The 17,879-nt window shown below is 35.5% G+C and overlaps 1 pseudogene; it reads right to left on the reverse strand.

Annotated features, from left to right (window-relative positions):
* Positions 1–589: 589 nt before the first annotated feature.
* Positions 590–1,518, reverse strand: LOC109674745 (olfactory receptor 52A1-like; annotated as a pseudogene).
* Positions 1,519–17,879: the final 16,361 nt, after the last annotated feature.

Consider the following 17,879-nt stretch of genomic DNA (forward strand, 5'->3'; position numbering starts at 1 on the left):
AACAGTGTTGGATATAGCAAGAAAAATATTAGATGTTAAATGATCTGTATGCCTCTAACTTCCAAATAACCTAAGGAAAATATTTGTCATACTAGACAATCTCCTCAAGCCAGAAAGTAGTTTCTGGATATTTACCATATAAGAGGCACTCCCTTCACGTTTTAGAAAGCACTAGGGTGCTAAAGAAAAATGAATGACAAAATCATTTTTGAGGAGTGCCTGGATATTCTTTGAAAATGAGCCTTGAAATTATATTCAAAGACAGAGGCATAAGCCATGATTATTATGAAGATTGATTCTTAGAGGAAGAGGTCAAACATAGACTAAAAATTGAAAGACACCAAAATGACACACACTATTTTGTTCTTGTTACTTTTATTCCTTTCATTCTTCAGTAAGCTTCACAAACCGGGTGACTGTTAGATGCCACGGAATATGGTCACTTCAATTAACATACTAGCAAATTTACAAATAAATACACTGGAAAGGTAGGTATATCAAACACTTAGAGGGTTGTGGTTGTTTTGTTTTCATGTATCACTCCTATTGCACAAAAAGGAAAGAATGCAGGTATTAATCAAGGTGGATTTTATGAACAACACATTTTTGCAACATTCAGGCGGATCTGCTTGGCCTTCAAACCATAAACAAGTGAATTGAGAAATGGCGGGACCAGCAGGTACATGCTAGAGAAAGAGGATATGGATGTAAGGGGGAATGTGAGAACCAAACTTATGTGTGAAGAAGGAGAAGAAGGCAAGGACATAGAACTGGAGGAACACACAAATGTGAGTGATACAGGTATTAAATGCCTTAAATCTGGCCTCTTTCTGGGGCAAATGAAAAACTGTGATAAATATCTGTACATAAGACAATGTGATGAATGTGAGGTCAAACACTGAAACAGCGAAAGCCACAAACAACCCGTAGATTTTATTGACCCTGACATTTCCTACAATTAGTTTCACAATGGCCATATGCTCACAGTAGGAATGAGAGATGTTTGTTGTGTGATATAACTGAAACCGGTGATGAAACTTTATCAGTACTATGCCTGGGGATATGAGAATAGTAGCCCTGGCCACTAGGAAAGCTCCCATTTGTGTGATCAGCTGGTTGGTGAAGATGGTCCCATGTCTCAGTGGGTAGCAGATGGCCACTAACTGTCCAGGGCCATGGCCAGCAGGATGCCTGACTCTACACATTGAAAGGTGTGGATAAGCCACATTTGAAGCAAGCAGGAATCAAAGTAGATTTCTGGAATATGAAACCAGAAGACTCCAAGCATCTAGCAAGTGCAATGCCTGTAGTTCCTAGCAACCCTACAAAAATGTGCATAGGCTCATGGAGGCTGTGCTCTGCTTTGATGATAAAAAGAAGGAAATAATTTGCAATCATACCTATGAGATACATGGCACAGAATGGGATCCCAATCCAGCACTGCACAGACTCCAGGCCTGGGATACCAATTAGTGTCAGCACAGAAGGCATGAAGACCGTCATGTTGGAGGGGTACATGATGTTCTTAGGCCTCGCGATGTCAAACAAAAGAAGTTTCTCAGGCAGTGCTATTGCAGTCTACTTTCTGTTCTTATCCAAAGTGAACATATTAAGAGTTTCTCTTTGGTGGACTGTTCCATAGAAATATATCACTGTTTTCAGAATGGTCGTCCCTTGTAGTGAGCCAAGAAAGGTGTTATGAGCCTGAACGTTTGATTCCAGTAGAAAGAACAAAATCACATGGGCAAAAGTGAAACTGTTCACCTGTTATTTCCTCTTCAGAACTGTGGACCAAACATTAGATTTCTTTGTGTTTATTTTACTTATTTCCTGAGTCTGTCTATATCCTAATTTCAACTTTTTTCCAATGTTCTGTTCCTAATTGCCTTTAGTTGAGGAACAATCAGTTCAGACCATCAAATTCTCACTCTCATCAGTATATTAGTGTAAAAGACAATAGTGATAAGAATAGTTGAAATTCAGTACATAGTGTTTTCCATATCTTTAGGTATCTGTAGGCCATCCATATCGCTATAAAAGTAAATGTCTTTTCAAAAGAACCTGAAGGAAGGTCTTTAGAAAAGAAAATTTAAAGTGAGGTACTTTTGACAAGTTTAGACCAAAGTTGCTTGACACAATATAAGTTTCTTAAAATCTTATCTACTTTTTATTCTATTTCCAAGAGATGAGCTTCTTATAATTTATTATGCAGTTAACCAAAGTTCTGTAATACACCTTAGAATATCTAGATAGAATAACCTCTAATACAATGGACAGTGGTAATGCACATGGAAAGGAGATTCATTTTTTTTTTCTGGCTGTAACGGAATTTGAACTCAAAGCTTCACATTTGTCCGGCAAGTGCTCTATATGTTGAGCCCAGGATTCATTCGTAATGAAATGCAAATATGGAGAAATTGGCAATGTTTTTACTTAGCCAGAATAGACTAGTTCCTTGGGTTCCAACTAGGAAGAAAAGTAAACTAAGTCATGCTAAAGGAGGCTAGTACAGGGAGGGGAAGGGCAATGAAGAGAGTAAAGGAGGTAAATATTGTCAATGTACTTTACATACATTCATGAATATAATGTTACAGCTTGTTGAAGTCTTTTTAAGACAACAAGGAGAAGAGTGGAATAATGGAAGGAATGAACATAATCAGGGTATGTTGTATGCATGTATAGAAATGTCTCAACACGACCCCCTGTGCAATATTATACACTAAAAACATAAATAACTGAAGAATTTTCAATTCTTCTAAATGTCCCAGAGGGCTGAATTATCTCGTATCACAGCTTATAACTTGAAAACTTAGATGAAATTTATCCGATCCAAAGTATCACTTCTAAAATTACATATTCTTAATTATGAAATTCTTCAGTTATGTGTAGAGAAATGCTTATGATGAGTTTTGCAACACAAAATCATGCTATCTTATTCTTTCAAAGCTTTCAAGGAAATTTACTCATGTCAGAAGGCTCATGAATTTTCTAACCTTATCTTTGACTTTAAAAATATGCCAATAATTCAGACAGAGAGTTACTGGGGTTAACTCTCCAGTAAAAGAATCAAGTTATCAGAGGTCACTTTATGGCAGCAAAGCTGTATCTGTGGGCATATGTATATATATATATATATATATATATGATAAACCAAGCAGTTGAATAGTGTGACTTTTATACCAATACTGGTTTTATGATATCCCAAACTGCTGGTCAGTGACTCTTTCCAATAGGAGCAATATTTTTCTTGTCTGAATATAATCACAGCTAGAACTGGATATATTTGAATTATTCAAAGGTAAGGGCTTAGACTGGCATTACTTGAGAAACTCAAAGAATGGCTGGAAGGCATAGGGTATGTAAGCACCTGGTTAGAGGAATGGTGTGATTGTGTTTGGAAAAGCAGTTAATAATAAATTATGGGGGTAATGTTAGGAATTCTGAGACTTACCTTGTAGTGTTGTAATGAGCTGGAGTGGATTTCAACTGTAACCTGATGAATATTTTAATTTTTCATGTTCCTTTCACTCTTCACTTAGTAATCTCTTTCTTTCATGGCTTCCAGTTACATTTCCTCAAGTTTTTTGTTTAGCTTTTGTTTAACAGCACACACTTAATGTCATGAACTCAAATCTACTTGGTGCCAGGGATTTCTGCTAATAAGATACTATGAACATCTCAGGATAGATTTTCATGCGTTTCTTTTGTCTCTTCAATACACACATTCTTTTTCCTCACCTGTTCTATCTGAAACCATACTTGTTCGTTAAACTGCTGTAAAACTCATGGCAGGGACTGGAACACAGTGTCTAATTTAACGTTCTCTAAAGAATTTGTGGAGAAGGAAGAGGCATCATGAACATGTAATGAAGGATTTTCAAGTCACCAGCCCAAGCCACAGGGACCAAACAGATTTTCAAACATCCCTCTTGGGTTCATTCACATTAAAATGCTTCTAATGATTTTCACACTTAGAGAGGTCCGATGACTCTCTTCTTTATCCCTTAAGGCTAAATACAGGAATTCATAAGTGCTTTTTCTTTTTAATCATGACTGCTTTTTGCTATCGTTATGTACAGAATTAGCATAAATGCTAATTCCACTCTAATGTTAAAAACATTTTTGCCCACTTCCTTTCATAGAGGTCAAGATTTATCTTTCTAGAATGAAAGTAGTTGTGTATCCACAACTACTCCTTTACCACATATCTTCCAATTAATCTTCTGAAGTCTCACTCTTCCAAAGTTATTTGACTGATGACCTTTTGGTAAAATCAATAACATTCCAGAGTGATGAATTATATAAGATGTCTAAGTCCTGACACCTACAGATCTAAACAAGTTGTTGCACAATTAACTACATTTTTATTCATATTGCCCTTTCCCTCTTTTTTCCTTGTTACTTTCATTGCTCCTCGTCTTTCCAAAAGCAGTGATGAACTTAGTTCTAGGTGAGGCTGAGAGTTGCCAGCCCAGCATGCCAGTGTCCTGTAATAGCTCCCACTCTACTCCCTCCACAGAGACATGAACTGCAGAGCAGGGTGTGAAAGAACAGGGACTTGTTCTCAGAACACCTAAGTCCCTCAGTTCCCCTCCACCAGTGCAGAGCTCAGTGTTCTGTTTGTTCCCTCCACATTCAGATGTGTTTTGTGGACAATCCTAGGGTCATGCTTGGGATGTGTCAGAGGCCACAAAGGCCAGAAGTGCGGTCTGTACAGCTCATGAGAATCTGCGTGGCTGATGGATAAAAAAGTTCTGTGCAGTGAGCAGAGCCTTCTAAAACAATTGTGATATGCTTCCTATAGTTGAAGAAATTCTATCTTGTACTGTAGATGAACCATCAAGATACAAATAGGAATGTAGCACAAGGAATCAGATATGTAAGTCAGAGATGGAGATGGTGATTTTGAGTGAAGTTTTAATGTCTTGTTAGGACTATTGGTCAGGCATAATTAATGGAGTGCTATTTAATATTTAATAATTAACTCTTCAAATAAATATGTCCTGATTTTATGAGTAGCTTATTCCTGGGCTTTAATTACTATTACCAATTACAAAATGTAAATGTGAGTCCAGTGAATGTAGTGATAAAATGTACATCACATACATTACTGGGCTGCTGTGATGCAGGATGAACATAGCATCAGGCATGACCTCAGTAGACCTTAGATCTCAACTGCTTGCTCACCTTGGTGGAACTGAGATCGAACCCAATCTTCCTACATACATCCTTTTTGTTCCTGTTTCCTGCCAACTGAATTGTAAGCAGTACAGTTTCTCTGATAAGACAGGGTAATAGCAGATAGAGTCAGCATCTCTTAAGGAGGGATTTTCCAAGTTTAATAATTTTCAGGATCTTTAAAAGGTTTACAGAGAGGATGAGGGAAGCATTTGCACTGACAGGCACGACCACGGTATACATGGAGCATGCGAATGCAAAAGCAATGGATACATTAATATTACAAAAGCACTCATTATTGTTTAAATATAGAATATTAATTCACGTTGTGTATGTATTTTCCATGCCTTCTCTTTTAACTCTTCTAACTTTGTCATCCAAAATTAGATAATACATAACTTTAATTTAGTCAATTTAGTTGTGTTTATAATTTGTACTTATCATTCAAAAGAGCCTATTCCACACCCATAGTAAAAATAGGTTGATACAGAGATGGAGAAGGAGGTAGTATTTCAGACAGATATGTAGGCAATGAGAAAGAGATAGTAATGGTGGTGATAGAATTAGAGGGAAAGAAAAAAAGAGAGACAGAGAGAGAGAAAGAGATACTGAGAGACAGTGACACAGTGAAAAACAGTGACAGAAGACATAAAGAGACTTGATTCCAACTAAAAAAAAAATCTGTCATGGTGACATGGGTGATTATCATTTTTACTTACTCAAACACAACATTATAAGCTATTTTCTAATATCAGTAATTGTAAATGTAAATTGTAAATATTTTCTAATATCAGTAATTGTAAATTCTTTCCTCTATCATTTTGAGGATTTGGATAAATTTTATTTCATATTAACACTTGCGTATTGCTGTATTGCTTTAATCTACACTGTGATCTTTGATAAAAGTGGGGCCTTTTTTTTCATTTGGTTAAAAATATTTTTTTTAATTTTTAAAATATTTTATTCATATGAACATACAATATTTGGGTCATTTCTCCCCCCTACCCCTCACTCCCTCGCTACCAGGCAGAAACTATTTTGCCCTCATCTCTTATTTTGTTGAAGAGAGAATGTAAGGGATAATAGGAAGGACCAAGGGGTTTTGCTAGTTGTGATAAGAATAGCTATACAGGGAGTTGACTTGCATTGCTCTCCTGTGCATGTGTTTTATCTTCTACATAAATTCTTCTCAAACTAATCTTTTCTTTAGTCCTGGTCCCCTTCTCATACTGGCCACTGTCACTTTAAAGTATCTGCATTAGTTTCTCTGTGTTGAGGGCAACAAATCCTATCTAGTTTTTTAGGTGTCTTTTTTTTAATATTTATTGTTTTATTATTCATATGTGCATACAATGCTTGGGTCATTTCTCCCCCCTGCCCCCACCGCCTCCCTTAACACCCACTCCGCCTCCTCCCTCTCCTCCCCCACTTTCTTCCCCCCACCCCCTCAATACCCACAGAAACTATTTTGCCCTTATCTTTAATTTTGTTGAAGAGGTAGTATAAGCAATTATAGGAAGGAACAAGGGTTTTTGCTAGTTGAGATAAGGATAGCTATACAGGGAGTAGACTTGCATTGCTTTCCTGTGCATGTGTGTTACTTTCTAGGTTAATTCTTTTTGGTCTAACCTTTTCTCCAGTTCCTGGTCCCCTTCTCCTATTGGCCTCTGTTGCTTTTAAGGTATCTGCTTTACTTTCTCTGTGTTGAGGGCAACAAATGCTAGCTAATTTTTTAGGTGTCTTACCTATCCTCATATCTCCCTTGTGTGCTCTTGCTTTTATCACGTGCTGAACTCCAATCCCCTTGTTGTGTTTGCCCTTGATCTAATGTCTGCATATGAGGGAGAACATAAGATTTTTGGTCTTTTGGGCCAGGCTAATCTCACTCAGAATGATGTTCTCCAATTCCATCCATTTACCAGCGAATGATAGCATTTCATTTTTCTTCGTGGCTGCATAAAATTCCATTGTGTATAGATACAACATTTTCTTGATCCATTCGTCAGTAGTGGAACATCTTGGCTGTTTCCAAAACTTGTGAATATTGTGAATAGTGCTGCAATAAATATGGGTGTGCAGGTGCCTCTGGAGTAACCTGTGTCACAGTCTTTTGGTTATATCCCCAAGAGAGGTATTGCTGCATCAAATTGTAGATCAATGTTTAGCTTTTTAAGAAGCCTCCAAATTTTTTTCCAGAGTGGTTGTACTAGTTTACATTCTCACCAGCAGTGTAAGAGGGTTCCTTTTTCCCCACATCCTCGCCAACACCTGTTGGTGGTGGTGTTGCTAATGATACTTAGTGTGGTTTTAATTTGCATTTCCTTTATTGCTAGAGATGGTGAGCATTTTTTCATGTGATTTTTGGCCATTTGAATTTCATTTTTTGAGATCTGTGTAGTTCACTTGCCCATTTCTTTATTGGTTCATTAATTTTGGGAGAATTTAGTTTTTTAAGTTCCCTATATATTCTGGATATCAGTCCTTTGTCTGATGTGTAGCTGGCAAATATTTTCTCCCACTCTGTGAGTGGTCTCTTCAGTTTAGAGACCACTTCTTTTGTTGAGCAGAAGGATTTTAGTTTTGTGAAGTCCCATTTATCTATGCTATCTCTTAGTTGCTGTGCTGCTGGGGTTCCATTGAGAAAGTTCTTGCTTAAACCTATTAGTTCCAAAGTATTTCCTACTCTTTCCTGTACCAACTTTAGAGTTTGTGGTCTGATATTAAGATCCTTGACCCATTTTGAGTTAATATTAGTATAGGATGATATACATGTTTCTAGTTTCAGTTTTTTGCACACTGCTAACCAGTTTTCCCAGCAGTTTTTGTTGAAGAGACTGTCTTTTCTCCATCATAAATTTTTAGCGCCTTTGTCAAAGACAAATTGGTTATAGTTGTTTGGCTTCATATCTGGGTCCTCTATTCTGTTCCACTGGTCTTCATGCCTGTGTTTGTGCCAGCACCATGCTGTTTTTATTGTTATTGCTTTGTAATATAGTTTGAAGTCGGGTATCGTGATACCTCCAGCATCGTTCTTTTAACTGAGTGTTGGCTTGGCTATTCGTGGCCTCTTGTGTTTCCATATAAATTTTATGGTAGATTTTTCAATCTCTTAAAATGAATGTCATTGGAATTTTGATGGGAATTGCTTTAAACATGTAGATTACTTTTGAGAGTATAGACATTTTTACTACTTTGATTCTACCAGTCCATGAGCATGGGAGATCTCTCCACTTTCTATAGTGTTCCTCAATCTCTTTCTTCAGAACTTTATAGCTTTCCTTGTAGAGGTCGTTCACATCCTTTGTTAAGTTTACACCTAGGTATTTGATTTTTTTTGAGGCTATTGTAAATGGAATTGTTTTCATATATTCTTTCTCAGTTTGTTCATTATTCGTGTATAGAATTGCTAATGATTTTTCTATGTTGATTTTATATCCTGCTACCTTGCTATAGTTATTGATGGTGTCTAGGAGCTTTTGAGTATAGTTTTTTGGGTCTTTAAGGTATAGGATCATGTCTTCTGCAAACAGGGATATTTTGACAGTTTCTTTACCTATTTGTATTCCTTTTATTCCTTCTTCTTGCCTAATTGCTCTGGCTAGGAATTCCAGTACTATGTTGAATAGGAGTGGAGATAGTGGGCATCCTTGTCTCATTCCTGATTTTAGAGGGAATGGTTTTAGTTTTTCACTGTTAAGTATAATGCTGGCTGTAGGTTTGTCATATATAGCTTTTATAATGTTGAGGAACTTTCCTTCTATTCCTAGTTTTCTTAGAGCTTTTATCATGAAATGGTGTTGGATCTTATCAAAGGCTTTTTCTGCATGTATTGAGATGATCAAGTGGTTTTTGTCTTTGCTTCTGTTAATGTGGTTTATTACGTTTATTGATTTTCATATGTTAAACCACCCCAGCATTCCTGGGATGAAGCCTACTTGGTCGTGGTGAATGATCTTTTTGATGTGTTGTTGAATTTGGTTTGCCATTATTTTGTTGAGGATTTTTGCATGAATGTTCATTAAGGAGATTGGCCTATAGATCTCCTTTTTGGAGGTGTCTTTGCCTGGTTTTGGGATAAGTGTAATACTGGCTTCATAAAATGTTTTAGGCAGTTTTCTTTCCCTTTTTGTTTCATGGAAAAGTTTAAGGAGTGTTGTATCAGTTCTTCTTTAAAGGTCTGATAGAATTCAGCAGAGAATCCATCAGGTCCTGGACTTTTCATTCTGGGGAGATTCTTGATTGCTGCTTCAATTTCATTTTGTGTTATAGATCTATTCAGTTGTTTAATGTCCTCATGGTTCACTTTGGATGATCATATGTATCTAGAAATCTGTCCATTTCTTTAAGATTTTCGAATTTATTGGAATATAAGTTCTCAAAGTAGTCTCTGATGATTTCCTGGACTTCCATGGTGTTTGTTGTTATCTCCCGTTTTGCATTCCTGATTTTACTAATTTGGGTTTTTTCTCTCCTCATTTTGGTCAGGTTTGCCAGGCGTCTATCGATCTTGTTTGTTTTTTCAAAGAACCAACTTTTTGTTTCATTAATTCTTTGTATGGTTTTTTTGGTTTCTATTTCGTTGATTTCAGCTCTTGTTTTTATTATTTCTCTCCTTCTACTTGTTTTGGGACTTGCTTGTTCTTGTTTTTCTAGGAGTTTGAGATGTATCATTATGTGATTGATTTGAGATCTTTCAGTCTTTTTAATATATGCAGTCATGGCTATAAACTTTCCTCTCAGGACTGCCTTTGCTGTGTCCCATAGGTTCTGGTAGATTGTGTTTTCATTTTTATTGACTTCCAGGAACTTTTTAATTTCCTGTTTTATTTTATCAATGACCCATTTTTCATTAAGCAATGAGTTATTCAGTTTCCAGCTGTTTGCATGTTTTTTGTCTTTATCTTTGTTGTTGAGTTCTAGTTTTATTGCATTGTGATCAGATAGAATGCATGGTATTATTTCTATTTTCTTATATTTGCTGAGGCTTGGTTTGTGCCCTGGGATATGATCTATTTTAGTGAATATTCCACGGGCTGCTAAGAAGAATATATATTATGTAGAAGTTGAATGAAATGTTCTGTGGACATCAACTAGGTCTATTTGATCTACGGTATATTTTAGATCTAGGATTTCTTTATTTATTTTTGTTTGGATGACCTATGTATTGATGATAATGGGGTTTTAAAGTCTACCATGACCATTGTGTTGGAGTTAATATATGCTTTTAGGTCCTTCAGGGTATGTTTGATGAAATTCGGTGCATTGACATTGGGTGCATATAGGTTGATAATTATTATTTCCTTTTGGTCTGTTTCCCCTTTTATTAGTATGGAATGTCCTTCTTTATCTCATTTTGTCAATGTAGGTTTGAAGTATACTTTGTCTGAGATAAGTAATGCTACTCCTGCCTGTTTTCGGGGGCCATTGGCTTGGTAAGTCTTCTTCCAGCCTTTCACCCTAAGCCTGTGCTTATTTCTATCTGTGAGAGAAAGAGAGAGAGAGAGAGAGAAAGAGAGAGACAGAGAGAGAGAGAGAGACAGAGAGACAGTGAGATAGAGAAAAACCCTGACAGGATACACAAAGAGATTTGATTCCAACTGAAAAAAATCTGTCATGGAGACATGGGTGATTATCATTTTTACTTACTTAAACACAAACTTATAAGCATTTTTCTAATATCGGTAATAGTAAATGTTGGTCTTTTCTTTTCTCTATCATTTTGAGGATTTGGATATATTTTATTTCTTATTAACACTTACGTATCTATGTATTGCTTAATCTACACTGTGATCTTTGAAAAAATTGGTGCCTTTTGATGCATGCATGATGTTATTATTCTCCTGTTTTTATATTATGTGTGTTCATATTTAACTGGTTATGATTTACTTCCTCTTTATTATGTTATTGTTGTATTGGGGTTACATTGTGACATTTACAAAAATTACTACAATATATCACAGTTGAATTCACCTCCTTCATCATTCTCCTTTATTTCTCCTCCCATTTTTGGAATAGTTTCAACATCTCATTTTTCCATTTTTTACATGAGTGCATAATACTTCTACTGTATTCAGCCCCTTCACACTCTCCCACTGGTACCAAACCCCAAACAGTAACTTTTTACTTTTCTGTTGTCTGTTTTTGAAAAAAAGTATTTTGTTTAAAAGAGTCCTACTAATTTTCCAAATTGTTCTCCTTTCAAAAACATTAAAATCCAAAATTCATTTTTTTCTGCTCATGTATTTTTATTTTATTATTATTTTTGTTCATTTAATCACATATGCATACATTTTGGGGTCATTTCTGCACTTTTCCCCCTTTCCCCACCTTTATCCCTTCCCCCACCTTTACCCCCTTTCCTCCCTCAGTTCCAGGCAGGTTCCATTCTGCCCTTAACTCTGATTTTGCTGAAGAAAAGATGTAAGCATAATAAGAAAGACAAAGCATTTTTGCTAGCTGAGTTTAGGATAGCTATACAGAAGGATTCCTACCATTGCTTTCATGTATGCATGTGTTACAATCCATGTTGATTCAACTCTAACTGATCTTTACATTGGTTCCAGATCCCTGCTTATGATAACCTGTCATTTTAAAGTTTCTGTATTAGTTCCTCTGGAGTGGGGACATCAAATGCTTTCATGTTTTGGGTTTTCTACCTATTCCTATACCTCCCGTATGTGCTCTCCCCTTGTCTTGTGATCCAAGCCCAACCACATTGCTGCTTTTGCCCTAGATCTAAAGTCTGCATGTGAGGGAGAACATATGATTTTTGGACATCAATGTGTGGCTGACCTGGCTCAGACTGATGATCTCCAGTTCCATCTATTTAACTGATGATAAGATTTCATTTTTCTTCCTGGCTGAATAAATTCCATTGTGTACAAGTACCACATTTTCTTGAAGCATTCATCATTAGTGAGGAAGGAATCTTAGTTGTTTCCATAACTTGGCTATTGTTATGCCAAAGTTCTTAAAAATGGAGATATGATCTAAAGTTAAGTTTTAATCTATAAAATACTTAGGAGAAAATCTATAGTATACTTAGGAGAAAAACCAAACTGGTATATCCGCATGAAACTTGATTTGGCATTATATTCTTCAATGTGTACCACAAATCATGAGTAATAAGGAAAAATAAATGTATTGGAGCTTGTTAAAATTAAACGTTTTCATGCAAAAAAAAAGAGAAAGGAAAAAAAGTTGCAGCATAAGGAATTTAATACAAATCACATGTCTGATAAGAGTGCAATATGCAGAGCATATGAAATTCTCCTACAGCTCCAATAGCAAAGAGACAAACAGCCCAAGTTTAAAATGGACAAATGCCTTCAATGATCATTTCGGAAGGAAGATGTAAAAATGACCATTGACACATGTAATGCAAAGCAGAAGCACAATGAGATATAGCATCATGTCTACAGGAATGCCTGGAATTAACAACGAATAGATAAGCAAAATGAACACTAACAAGCTTTGGCAAGGATGCAATGAAATTAGAACCCCCAAACATTACTAGTGTGAATGCAAAATAGTGCATTCTCTGTGGGAATTTGCTTGGTACTTTCAAAGGTTCTAATTCCAATAGAACCCCAAAGAAACTGCAAAACTGTAAAAATGAATTTAAATATATACCTGGACTCAAACGTGCACTACTGCATTATGAACAATAGCCAATGTGTAGAATTAAAAGAGATGTATGCCAATAGAGGAACAGACTAAACAAAATGTGGGTTGTACACATAGTGGAAATTTATATAGTCATAAAAATGGAGTATGGAAGCATGCTACAGTACATGATTTTTTAATGTAAACAAGATGAAAAACAAGTGCTCTATGATTCCATTCATATGAATTATTTAAAATAGGGTAATTAAGAGAATATGGATTACAAATTACAAGAGATTGGAGAGTTGTTTCTTGATATGTACAGAGATTTTGCTTTAGTACAATGAAAAAGTTGTGGAATTAGATATTAATGACAGCAACACAATATTCTGGAAAAATGAATTTCACTGAACTGTACTTTAGAATGATTCATTTTCTGTAAATGTTATTGTACATATTCATATATGTTATTATATATTCATATAACACAACACATAATACTATTATATACATAATATGATACATATCCCCATCAGTACATTTTTAAATAGAACAATTAACATGCAAAATATAATGGCGTCTAGTTATTATATTGAATGGAATTAGACTTAATTCATAGATCGCTAGGCAGGAAATAATAATTCCAAGGAAAATGAGGAATTTCTAAATCTATTTCTGATACATATATATTTTATAACCACCTGGAATGGTGTTCTATTACTACTGATGAATTAAACATTATTTCTATGTTGTCTTGTGGAACCCTGTTGTCTTCTACTCCTGCTGTGCTGAGAAATGATCTAGTTTTCCACAATAATAAATAAATGCACTTCAGATGCCAAATTTGTCTTTTCCATCTTAATCTGTATTATTTTTATTGACTATTGAGTCTAAGACCTCATTTAGTATTCAGTGCTCTCCAGGTACATTCGTCCATCTGCTATATCCTGACCTTGTTACACACAAGAATAATTTTTCCAGATAATCATTTTCAATCAATGGTAGTAAAATTCTAAAATTCAATTGCACTTAATTTATTATTGTGCCTAATAAAGTGATTTAGATTGTTTTAATTTATAGACATTTTGAATTTGCATCTTCTCACACAAAGCCTAAGCTATTTATTGTTTGGTGCTCTATATAGAATTTTTCTGAATTCTAGTGAGAACATTAATTCTGCTACCTTATTAGTTTAATTCTTAAGGAAATTATTTTATCTATAAACAACTATCCATATCAGTAACTCAGCAGAACTGACTGACATATTGTATCTGAAGCAACCCAGCAACTATGCACAACACAATAGCCATATTTTTATTCATACTTTCCCTGTCTCTGCACAGTGTTTTCAAAATGAACCTTATTGAAAATTCAGTTTTTATCTTAAACTACATTCTGTAAACAAAACTTCCCCCTGTAAGATGTGTGGGTTCTTCCTTCACAACTCATTCATCATTGCTTGGTAATCACATTACTTAACTAAAACACAAATCTCTTTTTTTTCTCTCTCTTTCTCTCCCTGCCTCCTGATTGCCTCGTTCTTTAGATATCTCTATGCCACCCAAATCTACATAAGAGTAAATTTTCTTTCAAAGAATCTGAAAGAGGGCTTTGGAAATAAAATTCAAAGCCATGTACTTTTGACAAACTTGGGACAACATTCCTGCCACATTTTAAATTACTTGCAATTCTATATTCTTTTGTTTTATTTCCATGAAGTGAACTTCTTAACGTTTATTGTGAACTTCAATTAACTAAAATTCTGTAATATACTCCAGAATAGCTAGAGAGAAGCAACCTCCAACAGAATGGACAGCTGTAATGCACATGGAAAGAGGACTCTTTTTTTTTTCTGGTAGCCATAGAATTTGAACTCAAAACCTCACATTTGACAGGGAAGTGTCAAATGTGACTCAAGCCCAGGATTCATTTTTAATGAAATGCAAATATGGAGAATTGGCAATGATGTTACTTAGCCAGAATGCAGTCTAGTTTTTCTTGGTTTTCACCCTTGCAGAACTATCATTAGCATGAAATATGGCCAATATGTTTTCACTAGTTCTTAAAAAAATAGAGATAATCTTGAAGTTTTATGTCATTGGCTGAGTTTAAGAAAAGGAGATTTATTGAAAAGAAAGAGGTGAAAAAAATAGTTTTTTAAAAGGAGTCAAATAGAGTACTAGCAGAGACAACAGACAATTGAAAGAGATATGGAGATCATCATATTAGGTGAAGTAAGCCAGTTCAGAAAGAGAAATGTCACATGATTTCTCTCATATGTGGAGGATAGATACGAATACAAGCATTATCACATATACATATATGCAGTGCAATTATTCAACATTGGAACTACTTGAAGAGACTAGGCAAGGAGGAAGTAGAGAAGACAATGATAGTGCATAATATTGAAATACATGGCATCCATGTGGATCAAGACACAATGAAATGAACTAAAAGCTGTTGAACAATATGGGATGGGCAGAAACAGGAAGGAAAAGTAAGAGAGGGTGCTGGAAGAGTTAAGGCACACTTATTTATAGGTGGAATACTGAGACAAACTCCACCTAATAAAAAACACTTAAATACTGAAGGACAGAAAAGTAAACTAGGTCATGTTAAAGAGAGTGTACTAATGGGAAGGGGAAGGTCAATGAAGAGGGTACAGGAGGTAAATATGGTCAATGTACTTTACATACATTCATAAATATAATGTTAAAACTTGTTGAAGTCTTTTTTTAGAGGAGGAAGGCGAACAGTGGAATAACGGATTGAACAAACATAATCAGGGTGCATTGTATGAATGTATAGAAATGTCTCAACACGACCCCCTGTGCAATATTACATACTAAAAAATAAATAACAGAAGAATTTTCAAACTCTTCTAAATTTCCCAGATGGCTGAATTATCTCATATCATAGCTTATAACTTGAAAACTTAGATGAAATTTCTCTGATCAAAAGTATCGCTTTTAAAAATTATATATTATTAATTAAGAAATTCTTCAGTTATGTATAGAGAAATGCTTATGATGAGTTTTGCAACACAAAATCATGCTATCTTATTCTTTCAAAGGCTTTCAAGGAAATTTCCTTATGCCAGAAGGCTCATGAATTGTCTGACCTTATCTTTGACTTTAAAAATAGGCCAGTTATTCAGACAGTGTTTCTGGTTGCTGGTGTTGACTCTCCCATAAAAGAATGAAGTTATCTGAGGACATTTTATGGCAGCAAGGCTGTATCTGCTGACATATATTTAGGATAAAGCAGTCAGTTAAATACTGTGACTATTACAGGATTTTATACCAATATTTACTTTTATGATATCCCAAACGGTTGGTCAGTGAATCTTTCTAATAAGAGCAACATTTTTTACCTCTGAATGCAATATAGCTAGAATTGGATATATTTAGGAAGCATGGGTGTCTGAATTATTCAAAGGTAAGGTCCTGGACTGGTGAGCATTACTTGACAAATACAAACAAGGGAGTGGTAGGCATAGGGTATGTAAGTACCAGGTTTGATGAATGGTGTGATTGTTATTGGAAAAGCTGTTAATAATAAATTATGGGTGTATAATTGGTAATTGTGGGACTTACCCCCTAGTCATTGTCATCAGTTGGCTTGGCTTTCAACAAGTACATGATGAATATCTTCTGTTTTTCCTGTACCTTTCACTCATCACCCAGCAATTTTTTTCATTCATGGCATCCAATTATGTTTTCTTGAGTTATATGTTGTTGGCTTCTGTTTAACAGAATCCACTTACTGTCATGAACTCTAATCCATTTGGTGCCAGGAAATTCTGCCAATAAGATACTGTGAACATGTCAGGATAGATTTTCATACTTTTCTTTTGTCTCTTCCATACACACATTCTTTTTCCTCACTCTATCTATCTGAAACCATAATTGTGGGTTAAACCACTGTAAAATTCATGGCAAGGACTGGAACCCAGTGTCTATTTTAATGTTCTCTAAAGAATCTGTGGAGAAGGAAGAGGCATTATCAACATGGAATAAAGGATTTTCAAGTCACCAGCCCAAGCCACAGGGACAAAACAGATTTTCAAACATCCCACTTGGGTTCATTCACATAAAATGCTTCTAATGATTTTCACACTTACATAGAGTTCCCGTGACTCTCTTCTTTATTCCCTTTAGGTAATACATAAGTGCTTTTTCTTTTTAATCATGACTCCTTTTACTCATTATGTACGTAAGATGTGTATCTGAAACTACTCCTTTAGCCCGTATCTTCCAATTAATCGTCTGCAGTCTCACTCTTCCAAAGTTTATTTGAGTGATGCCCTTTTGGTAAAATCAATAACATTCCAGAGTGATGAATTATATCAAAGATGTCTAAGTCCTAACATCTTTAGATCTATACAATTTGTTACACAATTGACTACATTTTTATTCATCTTGCCCTTTCTCTTTTTCTCCTTGTTACTTTCCTTGCTCCTCATCTTTCCAAAGCAGTGATGAACTTGGTATTTGGTGAGACTGAGAGCTGTCAGCACAGCATGCCAGTGTCCTGTGAGAGCCCCCACTCTTTTCCCTCCACAGAGTGAAAACTGCTGAGCAGGGTCTGCAAGAATAGATACTTGTTCTCAGAACACCTGAGTCCCTCAGTTCCCCTCCACCAGTGCAGAGCTCAGTGCTCTGTTCCCTCCACAATAAGATGTGTTTTGTGGACAATCCTAAGGTCATGCATGGGATGCATCAGAAGCCACAAAGGCCAATGTGCAGGGAGCACATGCTTCAAAAACACCTTGGTGATATGTTTCCTATAGTTGAAGGAATTCTATTTTATACTACAGATGAGCCATCAAGAAACAAATAAGAAAGTATCACAAGAAGTCAGATATGTAACTCAGCGATGGAGATTGTGATTTTGAGTGAAGTTTTCATGTCCTGTTAGGACTATTGGTCAGGTATAATTAATTCAGTGCTATTTAATATTTAACAATTAACTCTTCAAATAAAAATGTCCTGATTTTATGAGTTGCTTATTCCTGGACTTTAATTACTACTACCAATTACAAGATGTAAATGTGAGTCCCATGAATGCAGTGATAAAATGTACATCACATACAT

The sequence above is a fragment of the Castor canadensis genome, chromosome 1 (assembly GCF_047511655.1).
Source record: "Castor canadensis chromosome 1, mCasCan1.hap1v2, whole genome shotgun sequence".
In the NCBI taxonomy this organism is placed as follows: domain Eukaryota; kingdom Metazoa; phylum Chordata; class Mammalia; order Rodentia; family Castoridae; genus Castor; species Castor canadensis.